This window comes from Eretmochelys imbricata, chromosome 2, assembly GCF_965152235.1.
Source record: "Eretmochelys imbricata isolate rEreImb1 chromosome 2, rEreImb1.hap1, whole genome shotgun sequence".
Taxonomy (NCBI): domain Eukaryota; kingdom Metazoa; phylum Chordata; order Testudines; family Cheloniidae; genus Eretmochelys; species Eretmochelys imbricata.
In genome coordinates, this window is record NC_135573.1 from 196864455 (window position 1) to 196889324 (window position 24870).

The following is a 24870-nucleotide window of genomic DNA, read 5'->3' on the forward strand; positions in this document are numbered from 1 at the left end:
CTACAAATCACTGATTTTGTTGCTTTCTAATGAAGCACTATTAATCATTTGGCAGAAGCTGTAGCTTAAAAACAGATTATTGATGAAAAACCATTGTGTCCCTTTGTTTGTGCATTTCTTAGCCATCAGACAGGCAACAATGGTTCCAGGACTGCACGGACCAGGGGATGGGAGGGTCCTGGTTTAAAAAGGTCCTGGCTGGGGATGGCACAGTTGTTTTTAAAAAAAAAACAAAAAAAAACCTTAGTTTGTTTAATGTTAGTAACAGCTGTCTTTTGTCCCTTGGAAGATTAAACAGTTTCAGTGCTTCTACCACACACCTCTGATCTTATCATCCCTTTAAAACAGGAGCCACACTGAATGGAGGAGCTTAGGTCTGGGAAGGAGAAGAGAGCACTTTGGTTGTCTGAGGAAAAACTAGTCACAGCAGTCCTTTCTCCCTTGGAAGATTACAAAATTGTTACTGTCTCTGTCCATGGTGTCCAGCCTGTCCCAGCACTGAGCCATGCTGCACAAGCTGGGTAGCAGAAGGGGTGGGAGAAAGATACAATCTGGTGGATGAATAAACACAGTGCCAGTTCCCTTTTCAGTGGAGAGTTGAGGGTTTTGTAATGCTGATCTAAAACTTCAGGGAATGAAATAAGGTCGTAATGTCTCTTTCTTTCCCTGTCATTGCACTGTTTTGTTTTTTTAAACAGGAACAGGGTTTTATTATCTGATGCTCATTTTAATATTTCTTGTTTGCAGCTGCCACCTGGCTAGCGATTCTGTCAGATCTCTCAGTCCCTGGGGGGTGAGTTTGCGGCCTCCATCCTGATCCTTCTCCACCATTTTCAACCCCTTTGTGGCCTGCAGCACCCTCCTGGCCACACTCTTGGAGCCGCAACTGAAGTGGCTGGGCATGACGCCATTGTGCTGGCGGCTCCCGTAGATCTTGGTCATCTGTCGCTGAGGTACAGATGCTGGGTTGTGGAAGCTGCTCTGGTATAGAACCAGTTCTCATAGTACGGGGCCAACTCCTTGTGTTTGCCCAGCTTGACCGTATCCACCCACTCAGGCACCTTCAGCTTTCCTGACTTCTTGAGGAAGGCAGCCAGGGCCCTTGTTGGTTAACGTCTTTCACCATGACACCAGGTATCTCACTGCTGGCTCCGCGCTCAGGCAGGCACAGAGGCAGGACTTCCTCATGATGCTGGGAATGGGTGGGTGATTTTTGTGGTTCGCATCTCCCTTTATATGGAAACTCTCTATGCGAGTTGAGAATGTAATAAATTTCCAGTCAAATTGCCTCCCAGTCCTGAAAGCATATTTCAGCAAATTTTTGGTGTTACAGAAACTCCAGCTGGGTCTTGAGGTTCAGTGGCAGTGCAAATTTGTTTGGTCATAAGAACATAACAGCTGCCATACTGGGTCAAACCATGGTCCATCTTGCCTGGTATCCTGTCTCTGACAGTGGCCTCTATCAGAGCTTCAGTGGGAGCATACAGAACGGGGCAATTATGGAGTGATCCACCTCTGTCTTCCACTCATGGCTTCTAATAGAGGTTTAGGGTCACCCTGAACCAAGGGATTGCATCCTAGATCATCTTGGCTAATAGCCATTGATGAACCTATCCTCCATGAACTTTTCTAGTTCTTTTTTGAACCCAGTAATGCTGTTGGGCATCGTAACATCCCATGACAATGAGTTCCACAGGTTAGTTGTGCATCATGTGAAAAAGTGCTTTTTCTTGTTTATATTAAACCTGCTGAGTGATCACTCATGTATTGTGTGAAAGGGTAAATAACACTTCTCTATTGAGTTTTTCCAAACTATTCATGATTTTATAGTCCTCTATCATTCCCCCTTAGTCATCTGTTTTCTAAGATGACCAGCCCTGATGTTTAGTCTCTCCTTGTATGGAATTTTTTTTTATACCTCTAATCATTTTCATTCCCTTTCTTTCAACATTTTCCAATTCCACTATATCAGAGGTACCCAAACTGTGGGGCTCACCCCATCCCCGGGGAGCACAGAAGAACATTCAGGAGCCACAGCTGGGGCCCAGGCCAGCCCCCACAGAGGGTGGGGAGGGAGCACCACCAAGCTCTGCTCCTGGCTCCAGGCCCTAATCTTCGCTTTGCTCCCCCCACCCTGCCCCAGACTCGGCCCCCAGCCTTACCCCATCCACGTTCCCCTTCCAGGAACCACAGCCCAACTCTGGACAGAGGGCGGCGGGGGGGACAAGGTAAAAAGTTTGGGGACCACAGCACTATATCCTTTTTGAGATGGGGCAACGAGAACTGGATACAGTATTTAAGTGTAAGTGCACCATGGATTTATAAAGCGGGATTATGATATTTTCTCTTATATTCTATCCCTTTCCTATTAGTTTCTAATGCACTGTTAGCCTTTTGACCACTGCTGCACATTGAGCAGAAGTTTTCAAAGAATTATCCATGATGACTCCAAGCCCTGGTCTACACTAGGACTTTAGGTCAAATTTAGCAGCATTAAATCGATGTAAACCTGCACCCATCCACACGATGAAACCCTTTATTTTGACTTAAAGGGCTCTTAAAATCGATTTCCTTACTCCACCCCTGACAAGTGGATTAGCGCTTAAATCGGCCTTGCCGGCTTGAATTTGGGGTACTGTGGACACAATTCGACGGTATTGGCCTCTGGGAGCTATCCCAGAGTGCTCCATTGTGACCGCTCTGGACAGCACTCTCAACTCAGATGCACTGGCCAGGTAGACAGGAAAAGAACCGCAAACTTTTGAATCTCATTTCCTGTTTGGCCAGCGTGGCAAGCTGCAGGTGACCATGCAGAGCTCATCAGCAGAGGTGACCATGATGGAGTCCCAGAATCGCAAAAGAGCTCCAGCATGGACCGAACGGGAGGTACGGGATCTGATCACTGTTTGGGGAGAGGAATCCGTGCTATCAGAACTCCGTTCCAGTTTTCAAAATGCCAAAACCTTTGTCAAAATCTCCCAGGGCATGAAGGACAGAGGCCATAACAGGGACCCGAAGCAGTGCCACGTGAAACTGAAGGAGCTGAGGCAAGCCTACCAGAAAACCAGAGAGGCGAACGGCCGCTCCGGGTCAGAGCCCCAAACATGCCGCTTCTATGACGAGCTGCATGCCATTTTAGGGGATTCAGCCACCACTACCCCAGCCGTGTTGTTTGACTCCTTCAATGGAGATGGAGGCAATACGGAAGTAGGTTTTGAGGACGAAGAAGATAGCTCACAGCAAGCAAGCGGAGAAACCGGTTTTCCCGACAGCCAGGAACTGTTTCTCACCCTGGACCTGGAGCCAGTACCCCCCGAACCCACCCCAGGCTGCCTCCTGGACCCAGCAGGCGGAGAAGGGACCTCTGGTGAGTGTACCTTTTAAAATACTATACATGGTTTAAAAGCAAGCATGTGAAAGGATTACTTTGCCCTGGCATTCGCGGTTCTCCTGGATGTACTCCCAAAGCCTTTGCAAAAGGTTTCTGGGGAGGGCAGCCTTATTGCATCCTTCATGGTAGGACACTTTACCACTCCAGGCCAGTAACACGTACTCGGGAATCATTGTAGAACAAAGCATTGCAGTGTATGTTTGCTGGCATTCAAACAACATCCGTTTTTTATCTCTCTGTGTTATCCTCAGGAGAGTGAGATATAATTCATGGTCACCTGGTTGAATAGAGTGCTTTTCTTCAGGGGACACTCAGAGGAGCCCATTCCTGCTGGGCTGTTTGCCTGTGGCTAAACAGAAATGTTCCCTGCTGTTAGCCACGGGGAGGGGCGAGGGTTGAGGGGGTAGCCACGCGGTGGGGGGAGGCAAAATGCGACCTTGTAACGAAAGCACATGTGCTATGTATGTAATGTTAACAGCAAGGTTTACCCTGAAAGAGTGTAGCCACTGTTTTTTATAAAATCTGTCTTTTTAAATACCGCTGTCCCTTTTTTTTTTTTCTCCACCAGCTGCTTGTGTTTCAATGATCACAGGATCTTCTCCTTCCCAGAGGCTAGTGAAGCTTAGAAAGAAAAAAAAAAACGCACTCGCGATGAAATGTTCTCCGAGCTCATGCTGTCCTCCCACACTGACAGAGCACAGACGAATGTGTGGAGGCAAATAATGTCAGAGTGCAGGAAAGCACAAAATGACCGGGAGGAGAGGTGGCGGGCTGAAGAGAGTAAGTGGCGGGCTGAAGAGAGGGCTGAAGCTCAAATGTAGCGGCGGCGTGATGAGAGGAGGCAGGATTCAATGCTGAGGCTGCTGGAGGACCAAACCAGTATGCTCCAGTGTATGGTTGAGCTGCAGCAAAGGCAGCTGGAGCACAGACTGCCACTGCAGCCCCTCTGTAACCAACCGCCCTCCTCCCCAAGTTCCATAGCCTCCACATCCAGACGCCCAAGAACGCGGTGGGGGGGCCTCCGGCCAACCAGCCACTCCACCACAGAGGATTGCCCAAAAAAAAGAAGGCTGGCATTCAATAAATTTTAAAGTTGTAAACTTTTAAAGTGCTGTGCGGCATTTTCCTTCCCTCCTCCACCACCCCTCCTGGGCTACCTTGGTAGTCATCCCCCTATTTGTGTGATGAATGAATAAAGAATGCATGAATGTGAAGCAACAATGACTTTATTGCCTCTGCAAGCGGTGATTGAAGGGAGGAGGGGCGGGTGGTTAGCTTACAGGGAAGTAGAGTGAACCAAGGGGCGGGGGGTTTCATCAAGGAGAAACAAGCAGAACTTTCACACCGTAGCCTGGCCAGTCATGAAACTGGTTTTCAAAGCTTCTCTGATGCGTACTGTGCCCTCCTGTGCTCTTCTAACCGCCCTGGTGTCTGGCTGCGCGTAACCAGCAGCCAGGCGATTTGCCTCAACCTCCCACCTCGTCATAAACGTCTCCCCCTTACTCTCACAGATATTGTGGAGCACACAGCAAGCAGTAATAACAGTGGGAATATTGGTTTCGCTGAGGTCTAAGCGAGTCAGTAAACTGCGCCAGCGCGCCTTTAAACATCCAAATGCACATTCTACCACCATTCTGCACTTGCTCAGCCTGTAGTTGAACAGCTCCTGACTACTGTCCAGGCTGCCTGTGTACGGCTTCATGAGCCATGGCATTAAGGGGTAGGCTGGGTCCCCAAGGATACATATAGGCATTTCAACATCCCCAACAGTTATTTTCTGGTCTGGGAATAAAGTCCCTTCCTGCAGCTTTTGAAACAGACCAGAGTTCCTGAAGATGCGAGTGTCATGTACCTTTCCCGGCCATCCCACGTTGATGTTGGTGAAACGTCCCTTGTGATCCACCAGAGCTTGCAGCACTATCGAAAAGTACCCCTTGCGGTTTATGTACTCGGCGGCTTGGTGCTCCGGCGCCAAGATAGGGATATGGGTTCCGTCTATGGCCCCACCACAGTTAGGGAATCCCATTGCAGCAAAGCCATCCACTATGACCTGCACATTTCCCAGGGTCACTACCCTTGATATCAGCAGATCTTTGATTGCGTGGGCTACTTGCATCACAGCAGCCCCAACAGTAGATTTGCCCACTCCAAATTGATTCCCAACTGACTGGTAGCTGTCTGGCGTTGCAAGCTTCCACAGAGCTATCGCCACTCACTTCTCAACTGTGAGGGCTGCTCTCATCTTGGTATTCGTGCGCCTCAGGGCAGGGGAAAGCAAGTCACAATGTTTCATGAAAGTGCCCTTACGCATGCGGAAGTTTCACAGCCACTGGGAATCGTCCCAAACCCGCAACACTATGCGGTCCCACCAGTCTGTGCTTGTTTCCCGAGCCCAGAATCGGCGTTCCACAGCATGAACCTGCCCCATTAGCACCATGATGCATGCATTGGCAGGGCCCATGCTTTCAGAGAAATCTGTGTCCATGTCCTGATCACTCACGTGACCGCGCTGATGTCGCCTCCTCGCCCGGTATCACTTTGCCAGGTTCTGGTGCTGCATATACTTCTGGATAATGCGTGTGGTGTTTAATGTGCTCCTAATTGCCAGTGAGCTGAGCGGCCTCCATGCTTGCCTTGGTATGGCGTCCGCACAGAAAAAAGGTGCGGAATGATTGTCTGCCGTTGCTCTGACGGAGGGAGGGGCGACTGACGACACGGCTTACAGGGTTGGCTTCAGGGAGCTAAAATCAACAAAGGGGGTGTCTTTACATCAAGGAGTATTTCAGGCAGGACTTCACGGCGGGTTCCAATAAGAAATGGTGCACCTAAGTTATTGTTCTTATTGGAACAAGGAGGTTAGCCTGGCATCTGATTGATACATGGCTTGATTTACCTCGCTGCACCTTCTCTGTGAGTGACTGCAGTGTGACCTAGGGGAATGAGTCCCCTAGACAGGGGAGGAGGCAAATGAGTACAAAACAAATCTGGTTTATTTCTTGTTTAGATCCACTCCATCTATCTTTTACATCTTTGGCTGGCAGCAGACGGTGCAGAAGGACTGCATGCCATCCACATCTCATGGCTGCTCGGCAGAAGATGGTACAGTACGACTGCTAGCCATCCTCATCTCTTGCCTGCCCGGCAGAAGATGGTACAGTACGACTGCTAGCAATCCGTATCGCCTGCCTGCTCACCATAAGACGGTTCAATAGGACTGACTGCAGGACTAAAGAGAATGACCTGGTCAAGTCACTCCAAATTTAGTACCTGCGCCCATGTCTGCCCAGGCGCTCCCAGCCGACGTGGCCAGGAGCACCTCGGACACAACGAGGAAGGCTACCAGTCATACTGCACCGACTGCTGCCAGAAGGCAATGGGTTGCTGCTACTGTGTAGCAAAGCCGTACCGCGTCTGCCAGCACCCAGGAGACATAGGGTGACGGTTACCTGAGCGGGCTCCATGCTTGCCGTGGTATGGCGTCTGCACAGGTAACTCAGGAAAAAAGGCGCAAAATGATTGTCTGCCCTTGCTTTCATGGAGGGAGGGAGGGAACGGGGGCCTGACGACATGTACCCAGAACCACCCGCGACAATGTTTTAGCCCCATCAGAGTGCTCCATTGTGACTGCTCTGGACAGCACTCTCAGATGCACGATTGTTTGCCGTTGCTCTGACGGAGGGAGGGGCAACTGAGGACATGGCTTACAGGGTTGGCTTCAGGGAGCTAAAATCAACAAAGGGGGTGTCTTTACATCAAGGAGTATTTCAGGCAGGACTTCACGGAGGGTTCCAATAAGAAATGGTGCACCTAAGTTATTGTTCTTATTGGAACAAGGAGGTTAGCCTGGCCTCTGATTGATACATGGCTAGATTTACCTCGCTGCACCTTCTCTGTGAGTGACTGCAGTGTGACCTAGAAGAATGAGTCCCCTAGACGGGGGAGGGGGGAAAGCAAATGAATACAGAACAAATCTGGTCTATTTCTTGTTTTGATCCACTCCATCTATCTTTTACATCTTTGGCTGGCAGCAGACAGTGCAGAAAGACTGCATGCCATCCACATCTCATGGCTGCTCGGCAGAAGATGGTACAGTACGACTGCTAGCCATCCTCATCTCTTGCCTGCCCGGCAGAAGATGGTACAGTACGACTGCTAGCAATCCGTATCGCCTGCCTGCTCACCATAAGACAGTTCAATAGGACTGACTGCAGGACTAAAGACAATGACCTGGTCAAGTCACTCCAAATTTAGTCCCTGCGCCCATGTCTGCCCAGGCGCTCCCAGCCGACGTGGCCAGGAGCACCTCGGACACGACGAGGACGGCTATCAGTCATACTGCACCGACTGCTGCCAGAAGGCAATGGGTTGCTGCTACTGTGTAGCAAAGCCGTACCGCGTCTGCCAGCACCTAGGAGACATAGGGTGACGGTTACCTGAGCGGGCTCCATGCTTGCGTCTGCACAGGTAACTCAGGAAAAAAGGCGCAAAACGATTGTCTGCCCTTGCTTTCACGGAGGGAGGGAGGGAACGGGGGCCTGACGATATGTACCCAGAACCACCCGTGACAATGTTTTAGCCCCATCAGGCATTGGGATCTCAACCCAGAATTCCAATGGGCAGCGGAGACTGCGGGAACTGTGGGATAGCTATCCACAGTGCAATGCTCCGGAAGTCGACTCTAGCCTCGGTACTGTGGAAGCACTCCGCCGAGTTAATGCACTTAATGCACTTAGAGCATTTTCTGTGGGGACACACACACTCGAATGTATAAAACCGATTTCTAAAAAATCGACTTCTATAAATTCGACCTTATTCCGTAGTGTAGACATACCCCAAGATCTCTTTCTTGGGTGGTAACAGCTAATGTAGAACCCATCATTTTATATATATATATATATATATATACACACACGTATAGTTGAGATTATTTTTTCCAATGAACATAACTTTGCACTTATCAACATTGAATTTCATCTGCTTGTTGCCCCATTACACAGTTTTGTGAGATCCCTTTGCAACTCCTTGTAGCCTGCTTTGGACTTAACTATCTTGAATAAATTTATATCATCTGCAAACTGTGCCACCTCATTGTTTACCCCCTTTTCCAGAGCATGAATGAACATGTTGGAACAGCAAAGGTCCCAGTACAGATCCTTGGGGGACCCTTCTGTTCACATCTCTCCATTGTGACAACTGACTTTTATTCCTACCCTTTGTTTACTATCTTTCAACCAGCTGCTGATCCATGAGAGGACCTTCCCTCTTATCCCATGGCCACATAGTGTACACATTCACAGCATGGCAGCAAGTATCAGAGTCTAGGTCAGCTGTTTTGGTATAGGGCTAAAAATAGCAGTATAGACATTCCCACATGGGCCGGACTCAGTGAAGATGGTATATACTATCTGGTCCTGAGAAACTAAATAATAAGTTATCAGTTTATTCTAAAACCTGTTTTACTAACAGATCAATCTGGGATGGTACTTCAGATTTGTCACCCAAAAACAATAGCTCTGAAGTGGGAATCTCTCCCACATCCTCTGCAGTGAAGACTGGTGCCAGGGCGGTCCTTAGCCTATGCAAAGCATGCAGCTGTGTAGGGCACCAGGAAATTTGGGGCACCAAATTTCCTGGTGCCTGCGCAGCTGCTTGCTGCTCCAGCCCCTGCTCCGGCTCTTCCCCATGGTGGAGGCTCAGCTCTGCCCCAGCCCCCCCCCTACTCCCCTGAGCTCTGCAGCCGGGCTGGGCCTGCACTCACCGGTAGCGGGAGTGCAGCGATCCAGCCTCAGCTGTGCCACCAGTGGTTCCCGCCTGCCCCCCAAGCCAGGGCCACACCCCCCCCCACGAAGGCCTGGGGCCCAGCCCCCCACTCCCTCACCCGCAGAGGCCTAGGGCTCCACAAACACACCCCTATGGGGGCTGTGTAGGGCCCCAGAATTGCTAGGGATAGCCCTGGTGCAAAAAAATCATTTGGCTTCTCTGCAATGGCCTTGTCTTCCTTGAGTGCTCCTTTATTATCTGGTAGCCCTGCTGCTTTGTTGCAGACTTCCAGCTTTTCATGTACTTAGAAATTACGAGTAATTTTTTTTTTCTTGGCCTACCTTATTTTTACATGTTACTTTCCAGAGTTTGTGCTCCTTCCTATTTTCCTCATTAGGATTTGACTCCCTGATTTTAAAGGATGTCTTTTTGCCTGTAATGGCCCCCATTGCTCTGCTGTTTGGACATGGTGGCATTCTTTTTGTCCTCCTATTGATTGCTTTGGTCCACCTTCATAGCTGACCAAATGCCTCCAGCAATATTTAGAGGGGTGACGATTAGCAGAAACATCTTTCTGGCATATTCTCTTTCTGGATATCCTCCACTCTTTTCCATTCTGGTATCCTGAAAACATATATTCTCCAAATGTTGGCCAGCCTTTAAAGAAGATATTGCAAAGTGGTATATAGACCCTGGAAAGAACTGCCACCCCCTTTGTAATACAATGAACATTTAAAATTTTTAAAAACATGAGTAAATTTATCTTATTATTAATAGCCTCTGGTCCTTCCCCATGGGCTGCTAAAGTTGTCCAAAAACCAAGGCTAGTCTAGTAGTCACGCTGTTGAAAAGCTGAAAAGTTTCAAAACTTTTACAGCAAAGTTGTTATCTGAGGGGCTTTCTTGGCTTCTTCCAAAAGGAAAAAAAAAAAATCTACCCTTGTCTTTGAATTGGTAGGACCTTAAGCTCCTGAGAGGGAAACCTTTCCATTGGGAGGGCGGGAGCAGCACCCCAGAGACAGCAGAGGCAGACAGAGGAGAATCCTGGAAGATCTGCTCATTGCATGGACAGGAGGAACCAGGATCAGTTTGAGTTCCTCAGGGAAAGGGAAGATTCAGGAAGAGAGACTGATGAAATATCTCCTGAACCAAGAGACATGTTTTAGGGAATGGGAGCCTTCCCCAATGGAGAGGTTCATAGAACTGGTGGCCAAACAAGTTGGGAGTCTGCCTGCTGCCATGACAACTCCACCTGTCAATGAACTGCCGTTACTACCGCCATCTCCTCCTCCTCCTCCATCTACTGCCAAGGGCACTGCCAAACACTCCCAATTGACTGGGAGGGGAACATGGAGCCTGCAGTACTCCCCAGGCCAGATCTTCCTCTGATGCCTGAAACCCTTCACAGGGGGGCCTCCCTAAGCTCCCAGGCGGGAAACAGTGAGCCTGCGGAAGTCTGTGAAACCTGGCCAAGTGCCCGCCCTCCAAGCCCCATCTAGGAGACATCTTTCTTTGTCCCCAAGAACAATTTTACCATGTTATTCCTCCTTAGTCAGGAGGTGGGCAAGGAGATGGGTGCAGAGTCATTAACATTTGCCCTGGTTGATGGATTCAGACCCATTATGTTTTAAATATTGTTGCTTTACATTTCTTTAAAAAATATTTTACTTCTGAGATCCATGTAGTACTTTTAATAAATATTATAGTTTCCTTGACTTGTGTGTGGACCCTCCTTCTTAAGTGCAATGAACATAAGATGCTTTTCAGGTTCGGGATTGGGCCCCACAATTCAGAGCACATGAATTGGAATGGTGCAAGTGTCTGGTGCCATCTTATTGCAAACACTTTTTTGTCCTGTTTGTCCCACACCCATAACCTCCTCCCCTGCCAAGGTTCAGAAATATTGAAATTCCTCACAATACGTGGGATGGATGGGGAAAATGCAGTTAGTGATATGTGTAAACAGAAAACACTGCTAGTTTTAAATGCAGCAGAACTCACAACACAGAAAATGGGCAGATAAACATCTTTATAGCTTAATTCTCATGCATAAAATCAAAACACAATTTAAGTAGCAACACCGGCATCTACCATTACCCTGGGATTAAACAGCCCGTCCTTCCCCCCAAAAAAACCTTGATCACTTTCAACAGTAGTAGGTATTAGTGCTGTGTAACAGTCACTAAGTGCAGCTAGCACTGCTGACAATAAACAAGTTTTTAAAATGACTGCATCCCCCTCACCCAATCAAATGTTGATAAGGTGGCTAAGAGAGATTGAATGCTCCTGATAACGTTGGTTTGTACACAAGTGTGAACAGTGAAGATTAAAACATTCCATAATGACCAAATCACAACTTGGCCGCCACCTTCTACCACACAAACCAACCCTAAAATGATAACCCAGTGGAAGTGCCCTGTTATAATTGTCTGTAATGTGTCACGTATCACAGAAACAAATGGCTGTAATGAGCCTTGGCTACATAGGAACAAAACCCTGACAAAGCTATGTAGATGCACAAGTGGGTACCAGTGTTCCCTCCTGTGCTTTTCCAACATCTGCACAGTGTGAAGGTGACTCAGCATGGGCAGATGTTGTCGGATGTCGTCGTCTGCCTCCTTACTGTGCCAGGATGTGTGCATGTATGTGAGGCTTTGGGGTTTAACCCAGACTGGTAAGGTGTTAATAAGGGATCTCTACCAGCCCTGAGTGTCTTAAATGCTATGTTGCTGTGGCTCACAGCCCTGACACCAACAGCCAGACTAGAAGCATGCAGGTCACTTCTTGGGTTCCACTGCCTACTTACTCTTTACAAGGTGACCCCAACACCCTCTGACTGCCAAATTTCCCAAAACCATCTTTTGGGATTCCCAGAATTGTGAGTTACTATGTTACCCCTCTCAGCCTCAACTGGTAAGAGTTTTGCTGCTGCTAAACTGTGAGACAATTCCCTTGTACACCAGCTTGTCTGCCTTGCCAGCAAAGTCATCAGGGCTTTACCAGTCTAAACCTTGTCTGGCGGGTAATAAACAGTAAACTCCAACTTCTGAGTTCCCCAGATACATCTCCCTGTAGCATCCAGCCCTCTCCTGGAACAGTCACAGAAGTTACTAAGTTTGTTGCTCCTTTAAAGAAACAAAACACTTCAACTTCTAATGTAACTGGGGTATGACAAACATTCTTATTTCAATTACAGCATTTAATTGGTTTATAGTAAAAGTAAAACAAGTTTATTTAACAAAAGACATAGGATTAAGTGATACCAAGTATAAGGAATAAAGATAGAAATGGTTACAAGGAAATAAAAGTAAAAATAAGCTTCTAAGACTAAAAAATTAATTTCAGCAAGCTACAATTTTTGTCTAAGTAGGTTTCTCACCTACACTCAGTTCTCAGAGACTTCAACCCCCTTGGTTAAAGGATCCAATATGCAATGATCTCTGGCCCCTTGAATCCCCCAAGTCACAGACAGCTCAAATGTCTTTTTACCTCCCTTATGTCACCCCAAAGTTTATTGTGTCTGTTTCAAGAGCCAGGAAGGCTTCCTGCTGTTCTTCCCTTCCTGTGGACTTATCATGCCCCTGCTGATTGGTATGTAAATTGGGCTTCCATTGTTTTGATTCCACACTGCTTAATTTACATAAGAGGGAAGGCAGCTATCTGTCTGTCTCTTATCTGGGAGAAAATCTGTTTTTCCTTTTGTTTGGTCACAAACTTTAAAGCATAATATCAATTAGTATCTATAATTTCTCATATAATTTTAATACATATATTTCACAATTATATTAATCACCAGTGTGTCACCTGCTTTCATAAAATACGTTATTCAATAAACTTCTATAGTACAGTAATATTGTTTTCAATCAGTTGATTCAATTGCTTGTTCTTTGAGGTTCAGCCCCCACTTGTTTCCCTCCGGGGTGTCTGGACTCTGAGTATCACAATATGGCATCCCTGATTTCCCTTGCCTGCTAGGAACCAGGACCAGTGTGCACATGCGGAATTGTGACATTATTGGCATAAACTGTGACTGTATAGATCATTGTTGCAACCACTGTTAGGTATTTGCAGCAAATATTGTACAAAGGTTGTTGTGTGAGGTGTCTATAAAAAGGTTATGATTTGCTGGTTATAATTATGCTATCTGTATGTGTGTACCGTTTTTGTAGTTGAAGTTATGAATGTTGGCTATGTATTTGTATCTCAATGTGTTTGATTCTAAATAGCATGAGTGAAGCATTTGGTCAGCTTCTTGAGAAAGGAATTTGCAAATTAAGTGCCCAATCAAGAAACATTTAACTGACAATGGACCTTGGGAGACTCCAGTCCACATTAGCAGTCTTCCTGGGAATGTTCAAGGTAACATGTGAACAATGACTGCCGCCTGTAAAGAACTGAGTCATGCATGGACATGTGACTTGCCCATGTGACTCCAAACTCCATCTTCCTGCTATGATTTTCTGCAATAAGAACAAAGGGGTGTCCTTCCACAGGGCAGAAAATATAAAAGGCCCTGGAAACCCCTCCATTTTGTCTTCAATCCTGCTTCTTACTTCTGCAGGAACCTTGCCGCAAACTGAAGCTCTGAACAAAGGACCGAATGACCCATCCCAGCTGTGCAGGTACTCGAGAGACTTGATTTGAACCTGCAGTTTATTCCATCACTGCTACAAGCCTGAACCAAGAACATTGCCATTACTGGATGTAATTGATTCCATTTAACCAATTCTAGCTCTCATCTATATATCTTTCTTTTTTTGAATAAACCTTTAGATTTTAGATTCTAAAGGATTGGCAACAGCATGATTTGTGGGTAAAATCTAACTGGTATATTGATCTGGGACTGGGGCTTGGTCCTTTGGGATTGAGAGAACCTTTTTTCTTTTACTGGGGTATTGGTTTTTATAACCATTTATCCCCATAATGAGTGGCACTGGTGATGATACTGGGAAACTGGAGTGTCTAAGGGAATTGCTTGTATGATTTATGGTTAGCCAGTGGGGTGAGACCAAAGTCCTCTCTGTTTGGCTGGTTTGGTGTGCCTTAGAAGTGCAGAAACCCCAGCCTTGGGCTGTGACTGCCCTGCTCTAAGCAATTGATACTCTCAGTTGTGTCCTGCCAGAGGCAGCAGCATCACAATGATATATGGCTGTCTGTACAGAGTGCCCACTCAGGATGGAAGCACTCCCACTTGACCCTCATAAATGTTATGGAGTGCGCAGCAGGAGATGATTATATGAATGGCATTTGCCACATTGGCATCCAGACGAGTGAATAGGCAGCACCAAGAAGATTTTTGTCTATCAAATGCTCATTACATGACAGTTCTGCAGCTATTGAATTCTCTTTTTTCCAGGGTCATTGATGTTGGGATACAGTTTCATGAGCCAAGTTAGGAGCAGGTATATGAGGTCCCCCAAAATAACAGTGGGCACAGACGCAACAAACAGACCGGTATTCTTTCTGGGTATAAAGTCTCTTCTTCCCTCTTCAAGTACAATCCTGATTTCAACAACCTGGCATCGTGAACCTTTCCAGTGTTTCCCACATCTATACTAATGAATCTCCCTCTGTAGCTCACTAAGCCTTTCAGAATGAGTGAACAGTAAGTGACCTTTTTGTTTCACATACTCACTTGGCCATTGCAGGGGGCAAAGTATTAAGATATGGAAGCCATCAGTGGTCCCTGCACAGTTTGGAAACCCCATCCTCTCAGATCCAGCTGTTACTTTTGCGACTTTTCTTATGACACCAGCTGTGGGTAGATCACAGTGTTAATTGCCTCACAAACCTGTACAACTGTGATCCCACCTATGGACAATTCCAGTCCCAAAGCAGTTTGCAGTGGACCTGCAAATGTCTGGAGCTTTCCAGCTTCCCCAGGGCAATAACCACCTGCTTCTACACCGGTATGGCTTCCCTGAATTGAATGTTCTAGGACTGGAATTTTGGTGCAGGATCCTCACACAACTCCATGAAGGTCTGTTTCCTCATTCGGACATTCTCAAGCCACTATGGGTCATCCCAGGTTTCCAAAATGATGTGATCCCACAACAGCATACTTGCTCTCCTGCATGAAAATGACAGTCCACTGAAGGTTATATCATGGCAAAACTGACATTCACCATATCTGTACCATGTGAGCTGAATGAATTGTCGTTGACCTTCAAGGTCAGCCGTATGTGATGTGTCAGAAAGTTCTGCCCAAATTCCATCCAGCTTCTTGCTGATCACCTACTCCACAGCATAACCATTTGTCCCACAATAAAGAGCTGGAGCAGAACCACATCATCCTACCATTGCTCTATGCCTTCCACCCAGTTTGGTAGGGAGTAACAGTGAGGGGAGATGTGATCAGGAACTGCCATCCACAAATGGATGAAGGTGGGGGACAGTGCCAATGACACAGGGCAAAGCGGTTCCTAGAGTGTCTCCCTTACCTCACAAAACTGTGGGATACCACCCCTAAAATGATAGCACTAATGTTAAATAACAGCAACAGTGTGAACGTAAGAATGGCCATATGGGGTCAGACCAGTGGTCCATTTAGCCCACTATTCTGTCTTCTGACAGTGGCCAATGCCAGGTGCTTCAAAGGGAATGAAGAGAACAGGCAATTATTGAGTTATCCATCCTCTGTTGCCCACTCCCAGGTTCTGGCAGTCAGAGGCTAGGGACATTCGAGCATGGAGTTTCATCCCTGCCCATCTTGACTAATAGCAAATGATGGACCTATCCTCCATGAACTCATCTAATCCTTTTTTGAACCCCGTTATAATTTTGGCCTTCACAATATCTCCTGGCAATCAGTTCTACAAGTTGACTGTGCATTGTGTGAAGAAAGACTTACTTTTGTTTGTTTTAATTGCCTATTAGTTTCATTGGGTGCCCCCTGGTTCTTGCATTATGTGAAGGGGTAAATAACGCTTCCTTATTTACTTTCTCCCCACCCGTCATGGTTTTATAGACCTCGATCATATCCCCCTTTAGGCATCTTTTTTCTAAGATGAAAATCCCAGTCTTTTTTTTCTTTCTCTCCTTATATGGAAGCTGTTCTGTACCTTTAATCATTTGTGTTGCCCATCTCTGTACCTTTTCCATTTCTAATGTATCTGTTTTGAGATGGCACACAGAATATCACACAGTATTCAAGATGGGGGTGAACCATGGATTTATATAGGGGAATTATTATATGTTCTGTCCTCTTATCTGTCCCTTTCCTGATGGTTACTAACATTCTGTTAGCTTTCTTGACTGCTGCTGCACATTGTTTTCAATGGTGTTTTCAAAGAACTATCCACAATGACTCCAAAATTTCTTTCTTTGAGAGGTAACACCTAATTTAGATCCTATCATTTTGTATGCATAGTTTGAAATAAGTTTTCCAATGTGCATTATTTTGCATATATCAACATTGAATTTCATCTGCCGTTTTGTTGCCCAGTCACCCAATTTTGTGAGATCCCTTTGTAACTCTTTGGAGTCTGCTTTGGACTTAACTATCTTGAATAATTTTGTATTGTCTGCAATTTTTGCCACCTTACTGTTTACCCCTTTTCCCACATCATTTTTTAATATGTTGAACAGCACTGGTCCCAGTACAGATTTCTGGGGGACACCACTGTATACCTCTCTCCATTCTGAAAACTGACCCTTTATTCCCACCCTTTGTTTCCCATCTTTTAGCCAGTTACTGATTCATGAGAGTACCTTCCCTCTTATCCCATGACTACTTACTTTGTTTAAGCGCCTTTGGTGAGGGATCTTGTCAAAGGCCTTCTGCAAGTCCAAATATACTATATCCACAGGATGACTCTTGTCCACATTTGTTAACCCAATCAAAGATTTCCCTTTACAAAAGCCGTGTTGTCTCTTCCCCAACAGTGTTAATCTATGTGTCTGATCATTGTTCTTTACTATAGTTTCAACCCAATTTGCCTGGTACTGAAAATAGGCTTACTGGCCTGTAATTGCCAGGATTACCTCTGGCACTTTTTTTAAAAATTGGTGTCACATTAGCTATCCTCCAATTATCTGGTACAGAGGCTGATTTAGGTGATAGGTTACATACCACAGTTAGTAGCTGTGCAATTTCATATTTGAGTTCCTTCAGAACTCTTGGGTGAATACCATATAGTCCTTATTACATATTACTGTTTAATTTATCAATTTGTTCCAAAACCTCCTCTATTGACACCTCAACCTGGGGTTAGTTCCACAGATTTGTCACCTGAAAGGAATGATTCAAGTGTGGGAATCTCCCTCACTTCCTCTGCAGTGAAGACTGATGCAAAGAATTTATTTAGCTTCTCTCCAATGACCTTATGTTCCTTGACTGCTCCTTTAGCACCTCGATCGTCAAGTGGCCACACAGATTGTTTGGCAGGCTTCCTGCTTCTGATGTACTCACAAAACTTTTTGCTGTTAGTTTTTGAGTCTTTGCTAGTTGCTCTTCAAATTCTTTTTTGGCCTGCCTAATTATACTCCGAGACTTGCCTTGCCAGAGTTTATGTTCCTTTATATTTTTCTCAGTTGAATTTAACTTCCAATTTCTAAAGGATGCTTTTTTCCCTGTAACTGCTTCTTTTGCTTTGCTGTTTAGCCATGTTGGCACTTTTTTGGTCCTCTTACTGTGTTTTTTAATTTGGGGTATACATTTAATGTGAGCCTCTACTATGGTATTTTTAAGAAGGTTCCATGCAACTTGCAGGCTTTCACTTTTGTGACTGTGGCTCTGAGTATGTGCATATAGATAGTGTTTTGCCCAGCACAGCATATGGGGACACTTGGTGCGGGTCTGGGGAGCACATACAATCATGTTTATAGTCCAGTAACTTAGTAAACACACCAGTGTAGAGATAGCTTTGGAAAGGAAGGGTATAATGAATAGAGCTGGGTAGGAAGTGGTTTTCCTGTCCTGCAAAAATTTTTCAGATTTCAAAATCTTCTCTTGTTCTGCGTCAGGATGAAACCAGCACTTTTGAGAAAGAAACCCACGCCAGAATAGCTTGGTGGTGTTTAGGATGCTCACCTGGGACATAGGAGACCCAGGTTCAGGTCCTTGTTCTGAACCATGGAAAGACTTTTTCCCACATCCCAGGTGAGTGTCCTCATCAGTGGACTATTGGCTATTCTTTCTCTGTCTCTCTTCCTCTTCCTGCCACCTGAAAATCTATCCTGCACTTGAGGAAGTTTTGTCAAGACTGATACAGTCACATGAAAATTTTTGGTTTTGACGAATTGGCATTTTCTGTCAAAAAAATGCTTTATCAAATAACTCCCAACCAACTTTAATAAATGAGACAGTGGTTTTCATTTTAAAGGGATACATTCTGTGACATTACACCCCATATTCTTCATATAAATATTATTATGATATGAATATGGCATAACTAAGATATGTTTTATGCAAGGTGGTTCATGTGAGGTATCATTGGAACGGTTATGATTTACTGAATGTGATTATCCAATTTATATGCATGTATCATTTCTATATCTGAAGTTAGGAATATTGATTATGTAACAGTTACAACTGTGTGTGTACTTGGTGAATACCCACTGTGACAGGGTCAGGCAAGATGGCTACAGGAGAGTAATTTTTTTTTTTGAAGCAAAAAAGGTGTTTTTTATTTGCATAATACACTTTCAAAACAAAACAACAGCATATGCAATGTGTAACACAGCAACTAATCACAATTGTTTTCTCATTAGCTTCAGGGGAGGGAAGTGTTCAAGCTTGCCTGGGCCCACAGCGGGGGGCTTCCTCGACTCTCATGGTCTTCCACCCTTCTGATTACCTGGTGGTCCAGAGCGAGGGGGCTTCATCAACTCTAAAGGTCTGCCACCCCCTTGAGTTACCTGGTGCCAAGCCCGAGTGTCACCAACAATTCCCTCCTCTGAAAGCACCCAACAAAAGGGGCAGGCTATGGGGTGGACAACCCGGGGGGGGAGGGCACGTGCACCCACATGTGAAAGGACCCCTCTAAGATGATGGTGTCCACAGCAGCAATGGCTGGGGCCCCTTACTCTCTCCCCCAGTTAAAGGGTCAAAACAAAGGGAGCCGGACGGGGACACCGAGCAGAGAGCCTTGGACAGTGCCCACCGCTCCTCAAAAGCATCAAAGGAGTCGGTGGACGCCGCCCAGAGGAACTCCGCCTGGATACGTGAACAGACCAAGGATCAGAAAATGGCCCCACAGTCACAGGAAACTCCATCGGCCAACCTCCTCTCTCTGGTTTTATAGATGGCCGTTTTAGCCAGGGCCAGGAGGAGGTTAACTAGGAGATCCCGCGACTTTGTAAGGCCACGGATGGGGAGTGCATAAATAAAAAGGTGAGGGGAAAAATGCAACCAAAAACGTAATAAAAGATTTGTGAGGAGCCGGAACAGGGGCTGCAGCCTGGTGCACTCCAAATATACGTGCGCCAGGGTTTCCCTCACACCGCAAAAGGGACAAGTATCTGGGATGGGGTTGAACCACGCCAAGTACGTGCCTGTGCTCACAGCTCCATGAAGGAGCCACCAACTGATGTCCCTGACGGGCCTCGGAACCAAGGTGGAGTATAGGCTGGCCCACCGGGGCTGCTCACCCTCCAAAGGTGACAGAAGGTCTTTGTGTCGGGGCGGGACACTAGGGTGAGGGTGTGGAGCACGAGCATGTATAGATGTTTCCTTGGCACGGTTTAGAAGCATACTGGTTGCAGTTCATGCAGCCGGCTCGCTGTAAAGGGGTGAGGGGGTCGATTGGTCTAGGGGGCAGGGGTCCTTGCAGCCCAACAAGAGAGGGCTGATGCCAGAAACAGGTTTCCCCAGGGTGGAAAGGGCGGGTAACAGGGCCGCATTGGGGAGAAAAGGAGGGACAGAGGTCAGGACCAGGCGGACGCCGAGGTCCTCCAGCAGCTCTAGGGGGACAAACACCCCCCCCACCGCCAGATCCCTCTCCACCGCCTCCTGGGCAGCAGCCTCCAATACTAAGAAGAAGACGACCTTCCCATACGTTTTGGAGGCCACCACAATGGCCCCACCACCCTCGCCAACGCCCGCACGTAGGTCTCCCTGTGGGGCGAGGCGGGCACCACGAGGCATCAGACACTTTATTCCTTGTCATGGTGGGGAAGGGGCCCTGGCCGCTGTTGATGGTGGCGGAGGCAGTGGGCGGGAGAGATGATGAGGCGGCAGGCGGGGGGGCTGCCGCTGCCCAGGCATACGTCCTGGCGGTGAGGGAGGGACACCCGCAGAGCTGGTGGAGGGGGCAGCGGGGAGGGATGCCGTGGTCGGTGGCGGGGCCGCAGCAGTGGGGGTGGCCCCTGCCACGGAGGGCCTGGTGGTTTTAGAGGGGCCCTTCCCCTTCTTCTTGCCCTGGCCTTTCCCGCTGGCTGGGGGGGCTCCCCTAGAGTCTGGGGAGGCTGTGGGAATGGCAGCAGCGGAGGTCACCCTGGTGCCCTCCCTTGCCGATGCCCCAGCAGGGGCGGTGGCAGGTGGTTAACAAGAGTTGGGGTCAGGTAAAAAGGGACAGGCTGTGGGATGGGCAGTTCGGGGCGGGGGGGGGGGGGGGCACATGAACCACCATACGCTTGTCCAGAGAGTCCTGTTTGGTTGGCTGGTGCTTCTGGCCCACACAGTGGAATCAGGGCAAGCAGTTAAGTCCAGAGGCAGATGTTAAACAGCCAGCAATGACAATGGAGGGGGCAGTGATGAGGATAGTAGTGTGGGGGTTGGGAGGACACAGATGGCTTGGGGGGCAGCTCCGTGCCACACCCTTTGTGTCCCTACAAACACAGTCACAACACAGTCAAGGCCTCCCCTCACACGAGAGCACAGTTCGAAAGTTACTTAGTCTTGGGCCCCCTCCACAGCGATTTGTAGGTTCCCCGGGCGGTGTTCTTCCGGTAGACGGCTTTTTCTCTGTCTGTTCCGGGCTTTCTTTTTTGCATTCCAGAAATGCTGGAGCAAGTGATAAGATTCCTCTCAGCCGGAGACAGGTCCACAGACAAACAGCAAGCGGCTAGGTCTGGGGGCTGGGTCCCTCCACTCCCCCCCTCCAGGGGGCGGGCTGGCAGGCCCCCATCCGGGGGGGGTTTCAGCTGGAGCAGCAGCAGCATCCGAGGGCAGGCCGGGGGGGCTAACAGCCAGCCGGCAGCCGGCCAGCACTCTAGCAACAGCAGAGAAAGAAACAAAAAACAACAAAAAGAAAAGAAAGAGGGGAGAGCATCTGGCCTACTCTGGGGGGAACCAAGCAAGGAAAGCCCAGGCCAGAGGGCAACAGCAGGAGAGCAGGCTAAGTAGGTCCCTCTTCCCTGGGTAAGGTAACAGGGAAGGTTCGAGAACAATCAGGAACCTTCTGGAGACAATTAAGACAGGCTGATTAGAACACCTGCAGCCAATCAAGAAGCTGCTAGAATCAATTAAGGCAGGCTAATCAGGGCACCTGGGTTTTAAAAAGGAGCTCACTTCAGTTTGTGGTGTGTGTCTGAGGAGCTGGAAGCAAGAGGCACTGGGAGCTGAGAGTGAGGACTGAGGTGTACAAGCATTATCAGGCACCAGGAGTAAGATCCTATGGTGAGGATAAAGAAGGGAGGAGGCTATGGGGAAGTAGCCCAGGGAGTTGTAGCTGTCACACAGCTGTTCCAGGAGGCACTCTAGATAGCTACATTCCACAGGGCCCTGGGCTGGAACCTGGAGTAGAGGGTAGGCCTGGGTTCCCCCGCAAATCCTCCCAACTCCTGGTCAGACACAGGAGAAGTCGACCTGGACTCTGAATTTAGAAAAACAGCCACCCTGAGTGCTGCTGTGAAACTCCAAGATGAGCAAATGTGCCAATAAGCACAAGACCCACCAAGGTAGAGCAGGAACTTTGTCACACCACCAGACAGTATGCAATCAGCCTGGATGGGCCATTAGGAAGGACAATAGGACTTTGAAGATACTGATCTCTCTCCTTCCTGAGAAGTTTCCTGGGATGCTGCTTTGACACAGTAGGGTTATGTGATCATGTCACCTGGTACAGGATACTATCTTGAAACTCTGGTACTTTTCCATGGGAAGAGGGTGGGGGTCAAACTGGGAAACAAAGGATTCCTGCCATATGCAAATCCTATTTAAGGCCCTGGGGAGTGAGTTAACACAGGCTCTTCTCCACTGCCTCCCCACCCAAGAAGGAGGGCTGCTGAAAACACCTGAAGAAAAAAGGAACTAAGCTGAGGGAGGCAGGGGCTGAGCCCAGGCAAGAAAGGTCAGCCTATGAAGGGTATACCTGGAGATTTATGCTGCAAGCAGTGAAGTTTACCTTCAAAAAACTCTGCAACCTGAATAAAAGAACATTTAGGGTGAGAAATTACTATTTGTAGCCAATTTCTTTAAGGTATTCAGCCTAATTCACATGTTTTGTTTGCTCAGTAATCTGCTTTGTTCTGTTTGCTATCCTGTATAATCACTTAAAATTTACCTTTTGTAATTAATAAACTTGTTTTTTGTTTCATACTGGGGCTAGCAAAAAGCTGTGCATATCTCCCTCCACACTGAGGGAGGGGGTGAATTTCATGAGCTTGCACTGTATAGATTTCTATACAACACAAGACAATATAATTTTGGGTTTACCCTCCAGAGGGTGTGTGCATCAGAGTGCTGGGCAATCACCGAGCTGAGTCCTCTCATACAGAGCTGATTGCAGACTCTGTGGGATTCTACAGCTCTGTGTGTGCTGGAAGGGGCCTTGAGAGCCTGTCACAGCAGCACAGAGTAAGGGGAACCCAGGCTGGTGGCACAGGCGGGCTCAGTGGGACCCCAGCACATCAGATGGCCCTCTGGAAGGGGGGTCCAACCTGTCACACATTCCTTCTGATTCTGGGCAGGAGTTAGTCTGCTAATGGGGAAAAAATAAGAAAGTTATATTTTATTTTACAACTACATGTTTGTCACAGCTTATAACAGGGGTAAAGGTTATGCTGTGGTAAAATAACTTGAACTAGGAAATGTGACTGTAAGACCCTCATCAGGGGAAGAGTGAGATGGTACACTGGTTTTATTTCTGCAGACCTGAATTTCTGTTCTCATTAGGGTTGTTGCCAGCACGCAGTGCCAGAGGCAAGCAACAGCAGGGGTTCATTGCCTGGTGTGCATCACCCAATGAACACAACGGGGTGGAGAAGCGGAAAAGTTTATTTGAAGCGTCAAAGAAGGTACAGGGAGAATAGAATCTCAAATCCTGCACACAGAGCAGGAAGTTACACAGGCTTGTATACATCCTTTCTTTAGCATACTTATCCAATAGCAAGCTGCCCTAAGTATCCATATAGCCAGCTAATCCAGATACCAGCTAGTTCCCTTGTTCTCTGTACTATCTATTAAACTATAGATATAAAGCTGCTTTGTTCAGCATTGTTCTGCCATATCTGCCCTGTTTGGCCTTGTTTAGTTTCAGGCAGCCTGACTTCGCAACATATTGTTGCAGAGCCTCAGCATAACTGCTGCGAGTGCCTCCAGGCAGGGGGGCCAAGGTCAGTTGGGCCTAGTGCAAGGGGGCTTCATCGACACTCGTGGTCTTCCATCCCCTCGAGTTACCTAGTGGCCATGCCCAGTGTCCCCCACAGGGTGACAAGAGAAAATGAGATTGGTGGTCTCTAGTTCTGACTGGCTTTTATCTGCATGAGAAACCCTCCCTCTCCCCTCCAAACTCTAGTCTCTTCTGATTAGAACTCCAGAATTATGGTAACTAGAGTACTGCATTGCTCTGCCAATGTTGCCTTGGCATAAGCCCTCCTCCCACCTAGCTTTTCTTATTGTTCTCAGCTTTTCCATCAACGATTTCAACAAATTTGATTTGATATCTGATCATGTGATAGTCTTGTGCTATATGTAAACATGCGCAGTACTTCTTTAAAATAAGTTTCTTTAGTTCTTTCCATTCTGTAGCATTCTTCTCATGTTGTGATGATTAGTCAAGAGGCCACATAAGACTTTTGGGCCTCTGGGAGAGATTCTTCATGCATTTCATGTGAAAGCAGATGTTAGGTTGGATTTGCTTTCATACGTCCTGTGATCACAGGAAGCCATGTTGGTTCCAAAATGGAGTTTTATGCCCATGTGAGCTATAGATTTATTTTCCTGCTCTTTTTTATTTCTCAGAAGTGGTAAACAACTTCTGGATAGAACTGGTTTTTACCGCCTTTTCCACAGGGTTTCCTAGAAGGGGTTTTCTGCTCCTTCTACGGGGTTTCTCGGGCCAGATTATATAAGTCTGCCCCGAGTACTGCTCAGCTGCTGTCCATCTGAGTGGCAGCTAGGGACGGTCACGGGCCATGGGTCTGACCTGCAGGCATTTATCCATTTTAGTGATAGAAGGGATAGGGATTTTCCTCCAACAGCTTCCTCACCTGCGAGAAGTAGTACCATCCGCCGCCATTCTCTTGGGCGCAACATCTGCTTCGCCCATGGTCTCGAGGAAACATCAAGGGATTCCTTGGAGATCCTCTCCAAAGGCTTACCATTAGCCAGAGGACTGAGGTCCCAAGCATCTGCCATTGTTTTGATGTGGGAAGAAGGTTTTTATATATATATAAAAATGTTTTATAGGGTTGAGTTTGGGGGTAATCACTGTATTGCATCATTTGTTTATTCCCCTTCTTATTTGCTCCACTCTTTATTATAAACCCTTCAATACACTTTATTTGATTTTACCTTTATTCAGGGTGGGAGGGGCCTTCTTTGCAAGGGAAGGGATC

The 24870-nt window shown here is 47.2% G+C and overlaps 1 pseudogene; it reads right to left on the minus strand.

The window, feature by feature from the left end:
* Positions 1–617: 617 nt before the first annotated feature.
* On the minus strand, positions 618–24581 carry LOC144260182 (small ribosomal subunit protein eS19 pseudogene; annotated as a pseudogene).
* Between the last annotated feature and the right edge of the window lie 289 nt (positions 24582–24870).